Below are 7105 nucleotides of genomic sequence, written 5' to 3'. Positions count from 1 at the left end.
TTTTGGCAGTGTGACTGTACACCTTAGTCAATTCAACTTCATCCATTATCCCAATTTTATTTTTCACTCTTGGAGTCGCTCCTGATTTCCATTTCATTGCAGTGCCTTTCTTACCTACCATTATTATTAAAAACAGAGTCCATTCATTTTAAAACATTTGGAACATTTGTTATAGCTGAAAGTAACATTAATGTCATTGTAAAGTCTACTGCTTTCTGTAACACTCCTTTTAACACTTGGTAGAAATACTCCTTATGTATTTAAACTAGGTTATGACTAAAAATGAACCCAAAGCCCCCTCATTTCCTTTCTTGCATTGAAAGTCATCATTCAGAAACATATTTATAAAAATGTTTGTGCAAATGGACTTCCAAGCAAAAAAATTTAAATATTTTTAATTTAGTGGCATATCATGGTAATTGACAAAACCATTTCAAAGTCGCACCCCCTTTATATCATCTCTGGAATGTGGTCAACATTCTGAAACTTATAGGTTCATAGGTAGGTACTAGGCTATTGGTCCTAGGGCCTATATAAGCCTCGCCAAAAAGGTACCTTGGCTTTTTGAAAATACTTGTACGAGTCCTTCCAAGCAAAAATCCTAAACCTTTTTGATTTGTGGCATATCTTGGTAATTAATAAATACATTTCATGTTTCATCATGTGTGTCTTCATTTAATAGAGCAGTGTTAAGTCTGCAGCAGTGCTGACACCTGCTGGTTAGATGAATGTGCAGAATCAGTGTAGGATAGGAACATGCACTTTACCAGGCTGTGTTTGTACAGTACTTCAGCATGTATATATTGAAGCGCACACATTTGGTCAAAGGTATATTGGGCCTGTACTTGTGCAAGCTTGACTTCATAACGGTGGAGTAAGTCGCATCTAGAAAATATCCAAGTTTTCATGCATCCCTCCCCAAACACACATGCACGCACAATTGCACACACATTGCTTTGGTAAAAGTGGCTTGCTGGTAAGCATCCCAGTTTGGAAATAGTAACTTACTAGGAGTTAGAGTGTTGATAAAAATCAGAATGAGAAAAAAAACCAATGTGGTCTTGTAGGATGTAAGGAGAGGCTTGATGGTTATGAGTGGCAGGGGAAGGCCACCAAAAAATAACAAGTGGGTACCAGATGCATATTCTAAACCAAAGATTTAAAAGCTAGCTTTATAGTATTAAAAGGTAAGGTGGCTGTTGTGATTTTTGTTATAGTAAATGCAAAGTCATATACCTGGGCAATGACAGCTTTTGATACATTATGTAAGCTTATCTCATTTTAAATAGCTGAGCAAGAAAAAAAACTTTTGAGTCACGGCTTTGAGTCACCAGGATCATTCATGAAATAGTATTTAGCAAGGCTAAGAGGTATTATAAAATGAACTTTCATGAATGCAGACTTTACGGATTCAGAGATATGTCTCTTTCTGTATAGCTTCCTGATAGACCAACTGGAGTAAAAAGTTCAGTGCCTTAGACCGTTTAGAGAGATGGAAGACTGCTGGAATGGTCAAGGGTTTAGAAAAGGCTATATGAAGAACTAAAGGAAAGAAGAGAAAATGGGTATGTCATTTAAGCCTACAGGACTCTTTATTGATTTCTGAAGGATTAGAGCAGAACAAAGGACAGATGAGTGTGTGCATGTGTGTGTGTTAGGAGAGGAAGGGCATGCTCTGTTCGAAGTGAAAAAAAAATAATCTTTGACATGACGGGATAGTGTTCCACTCAAAGAGCGGTAATCAAGTTAGGTGGGTTTGCAGAATGTCTGGTGAAGAGCATGTCATCAGAGGTATTCAGGAGTTTGGGACAGGTAAAGTAAATGGGTAGTAGACAAGGTGTGTTATCTGCAAGGACGACAGCCATGAAGTATTTGCTGCAACTACCAGCTTGATAAGTAGTTTTCTTCTGCAGTATTTTTATATGTGCATGTTGTCAAATAAAGCCTTGTGCAGTATGTTTTGTAAGCAGTGAGTGGAGTGCTTGAATATTGTGTTGAGTTCTATTGCTGTGCAAGACAACAGTTTTGTTTTGTGTATGCATTTTTAATCTTTTCACATTTCTCTTCTGACAGGTGATTTCATGCAGTGAGCACTTCAGTCTGTGCTGCTTCTCATTCCATTGACAACCAAGTCCATGACGTCTTTCTACTGGGCAAGGCAAGTTCTCGTTTAAGAAAGGTCACTTTTAAATGTGATAATAACAAAAAGCTTTATTTTATTATACATCTGTATCTATGTTTATCTGTATACTACTCTACATAATATATATAGATACACACGCACACATGCAATCAGGCACTGTATCCTAGTGTTGAGGAAATGTAGTTTTCTAGCCTTAAGGGTTGTGCACACATTCCTTAAGGAAGAACAAAACACAAAATAAAATAAAAAAAAGTGGAGGTAGCTAGTCTAACAGGAGTTATATCGTTATAGGACTTGCTGACATAGTCATATCACTCCTTCCTTTAAAAGCTTGCTGCTGCTACTTTCCACTAATCACTGGTCCCTTGTACTCACCTTCTCCACTTAACAGTTCTACTGATAGTCTTCCTTGGCTCTTGGCTCTTCCCGCTCCGTTCGCCCTGCGGGCCCACTCCGCTCCCCTACCCTGCCCCCAATTCCCACCCGCCCCCACTACATCTACATTTATACCTCCACAACCACACCCACAATATCACCTAACCAATTACACTCCATTGCTCTCTCTCTAACCACTCCCTCCCACACCCACACTAATCAGCTTTCTTCCCTCTAGGAAATCCATCCCACCAATTAGTGTCCTCTACTCAAACCTACACCCTCCCTTACTCCACTCATATTAACCTTACATATTTCCCCTCCCACAATTACCTAGACACATTACTACCTCTTGCACACAGAACCCTACTAAACTTACTTTCTATAACCTACAAACTGCTTACTACCATCTGCATCCCCTACCTTTTGGACCCATCTTCACAATGTTCCTAAAACCTATATCTTCCTTTACTCTTCTAATACTACTCCTCAGTATGGTCTACATTCACTACCTCACTCAGCCCACACTTTTTAACCAATCACAGGCCTTCCACACAACAGTACATCTCAACTCACCTCCTTTACAAACTTACACCACAATATCTCCACATATTTATCCTATACAAAACCATCTTTTCTTCACTTATAAGATTCTCAACACTCTATTTAACCTTAATACCATAGTTGATAACAAAACCCTTACTCAAATAATAAAGACCAACATAACCTTTAAGCAGTCCAGATATCTCTCCTACCTAACCCTTTTTCTAACTACCTCACTACTTTCAGGAGATATCCACCCCAACCCTGGCCCCTCCATCTCTACCAATGTAGATGAATCCATACTATTCACCTCTATAAACTCCCAAAGTATAGTTAACAAAGTACCTAACCTTCATGCTTGGCTTACATATAATAAACCCGATATCCTATCTATCTCTGAAACTTGGTTAAAACCCCATATAAAGGATCAGGAGATTATACCACCAAATTACTCAATCATCAGAAAAGACAGACCCAAAAAAAAAGGAGGTGGAGTTGCCTTACTATACTCAATCCTCCTTGTCAGTCACCCCTTATAACAAACCCATCCCCATTTTTAACAATGCTGAACTACTCCTGTCACTATTCCAAGTCAATAAATTCAAGCACATATGTATAGCCTCCCTTTACATTCCCCCTGGTGACAATATTACCACTCTTGAGAATATTCTTTGCTGGCTCTCCACCAACATTAACAATGAAATCATAATTTTGGGTGACACCAATATCAATTGGTCTGCCATTCACTCTCCCTCAAGCCCACTCAATATCAACCTTTACAGCTTCTCACAACTAATTAATGACATTACTCGCCCCTCTAAAACTCTACTCAAAGGTAGTATTCTAGGTTGGATTCTAGTCTCCCACCCTCATTACTTCCCTGTCAGTGGTACCCTTCCAGACTCCCTTAGTGACCACCTTCCTATCTTCACTTATCGACTACAAGCACATATGCAAAGAACTCACAACTACATTACTACCCGCAATCATAAAAACTTCAACCCAGTAGCTTTCTCTGACTCTCTCAAATTAGTTGACTGGAACATCCTGCATGCTTTACCCCTAGATAATGCCGTGGCCCATTTCAACACAACCTTCCTGAACCTTCTAGACTACCATGCTCCCATCAGGACCAAAAGAATAAAACTAAAAACTACCCCCTGGCTAACCAAAGACACCCTAACAGCCATGTGCCATAGAGATAAGGCCTGAAGACTTTACCATAAAGGTAAAACCCCACTCACCCACAATGAATTTAAAACACTTAGAAACAAAGTAAAACAGCTTGTTATTAAAGATCGACAAAACTACTTTTCCATACTCCAAAATACTAATAAGACAAATCCTCAAAAATTCTGGAAAGGAATCTCTACCCTTATCAATCCTGGCAAAACAGCCACCCCTAGCCCAGACCCCAACGCTTCAGACATTGATTTGGCTACACAGTTTAACTTTTTTTTTCATAAATTCTATTTCCAAGCTAACTTCTTCATTCACTGACACCATTACATCCCCAATCTCACCCCAATCCTCTCATACCCCTCCCTCCACTCCTATTACCTCTCTCTTCCTCCCACAGAACCACCACCCTCCAATACATCACCCCCCCTTTCTCCTACTTTCTCACTAAAACCTATCCCCACATCTACCATAAAGAAGCTGCTCCAGAAACTAAAGCCTTGCTCTAATGCCCCAGACAATATTCCTTCATACTTTCTTAGCATAGCAGCTGAAACCATTGCCTACCCCATTAGTATACTAATAAACCGCTCGATCCAAGAAAGCAAAGTACCCCAAATCTGTGTCATACTTCTGCACAAAGGTGGCAATAATAATGATACTACAAACTTCCGTCCCATAGCTATTCTGTCTCCCATATCTAAACTCCTTGAAAAGTGTATCCATTTGCAGCTCCTTCCCTATCTCTTAGACAATCACCTGCTGACTCCAACCCAGCATGGCTTCAGACCCGGCCATAGTACTATGACAGCCCTCCTCTCCTTCTTAGAAACCATAAACAAGGCCAGGGACTCTGGACATATTGTTTCTACCCTACTACTGGACCTCTCAAAAGCCTTTGACACTATCTCCCATAAACTACTCCTTAATAAACTCTCCCAACTTAACCTATGCCCCTCCTCATTAAACTGGTTCTCTAGCTACTTATCTAATAGATCTCAAGCTGTTAAATGGAAAAAAGCCACTTCCTCTTTCCTAAGTACTCCAACTGGGGTCCCCCAAGGCTCCATACTGGGTCCTCTACTATTTAACATCTTCATAAATGATTTCCATAATTCTATACCATTCTCAAATATTATTCAATATGCAGACGATTCAACCATTATCTGCTCTGCCACATCCACTCCAGTACTCCAAAAACTCACACAAGATGCATTCTCTATCACTGAACAATGGATGAAAACAAACCATCTAGCATTAAATGCCTCTAAAACCAAATTAATGGTTTTTACTCCCTCTAAACACATCTCTGCCAACACAAACTCCTTCTTAATCACCAGTAACAACAATACATCCTTGGAATTGGTGCCAGAGACTAAGTTACTTGGGGTTCAAATTGACAGTCAGCTGAAATTCCATTCCCACATACAACTTAATATCAAAAAGACTCATCAAAAACTAGGTATGCTCTACCGACAAAATCATTTCCTTACACCCACTACTAAAAGAACTCTCTTCCTCATTCCTTGTTCCCTCTCTTCTGTATGGTGCCCCACTCCTGACTAACTTACAATCTTCCCTCAAAACACAACTCTCCTCATGCTACAATAAAATAGCCAAATTCGCTAATGGCCACAAAGCATCTACTCACCATTGCTTTTCTCTCCACAAACTAGCATGGTTAGAACTACACAACCAACTCATATATTCTCAACTCACTCTTGCCCACAAGCTCATCTTTAAACCCTTGCTATGTTCATCTCTTTCCAATACCTTTAAAATGCACCTTCCTAACAGACAACTCAGAACCAATAACCAGAACCTACTTGAACTACACATACCATTACACCCCCCAGGTAAAAAACTTCTATCTTATAGTTTAGCACGTCTCTGGAACTCCCTACCTCCAGCTATTCGTACCACCTTCAACCACTTTACATTCAAAAAATATCTTTACTCTCATCTACTAACGCAGTGGGAATGCTCTTGCACCCACCCTCCATAATTTCAATGCTCTTCCATCCACCCTCATATTTTCAAAACTACCTCAATTTCTTCCTCCTTCTGCTAATAAGTTCCCCTGCATCTGCCTCTCCTATTGTAGTAACTTGCATCCTTCTATCTAGCTTCCTAATCTCAAATCAATCAATCTGTATGCCTTACCTAACAATCTCATCTGAAATGTCACTTGAAATGTAGACTCTTAATGTGGACATACTGAAACAAGTTTTATGTTTTACAGTAAGTACCACTTGTAAAGATACATTAATTCTATATCCTTAAACAGTAATTCTGTAAAATTCTACAATTACGGCAATATGACTCACTTTATAGTATGTACCATTTATAAACTGTAATTTGTACAATTCTGTAAATACTGTGTTTTAACTCTGTATATAATGCAATCTGAATCACTTCTATAGAAAGTACCATCTGCAACGGTCAACACCAGTATGATGCTCTAACTGTGTAATTGTATTGTATTGATAACTTGATTGCTAATATTTTATTACATTTGTATAACTATATAACCTTGTTAATGGAGCTTTTCTCCCCAGGACTCCATTGAAAACAGGTTCATCTTGGCCCAATGGACTATTCTGGTAAACCAACTGCAAATAAATAAAATAAATAAATAATATAAGATCTGTGTCAAATATCACTTTACATTCTTATTAAAAATAAGAAGACAGGATTCAAGCTGGTATTACTTGTTTAAACAGTGGTTTATTAAGTAAAAACAAGGTATGAACACTTCCTCCCTTGTCAGAGCTTCTTCAGATCAAAGTTAAATAAGTAATACATACTTTTCTATTTTCCATATAAAAGGCCATGTAGATTACAATGAAGGCATCAATCCAAGAT

General features: G+C 38.7%; 1 protein-coding gene across 3 annotated transcripts in view; it reads left to right on the top strand.

Annotated features, from left to right (window-relative positions):
* Positions 1-2079: 2079 nt before the first annotated feature.
* NKTR (natural killer cell triggering receptor) overlaps positions 2080-7105 on the top strand; it is a 1518686-nt gene continuing 1513660 nt past the window's right edge. For all 3 annotated transcript variants that reach the window (XM_044066053.1, XM_044066052.1, XM_044066051.1), the window contains exon 1: positions 2080-2158. The gene's annotated coding sequence lies outside the window, so the exon portion shown is untranslated. The remainder of the gene's footprint in view (positions 2159-7105) is intronic.

This window comes from Protopterus annectens, chromosome 3.part0, assembly GCF_019279795.1.
Source record: "Protopterus annectens isolate FY-2018-M chromosome 3.part0, PAN1.0, whole genome shotgun sequence".
NCBI classification, from domain to species: domain Eukaryota; kingdom Metazoa; phylum Chordata; order Ceratodontiformes; family Protopteridae; genus Protopterus; species Protopterus annectens.
Note: the sequence above shows the minus strand (reverse complement) of the source record. Positions and strands in the feature narration are given on the sequence as shown.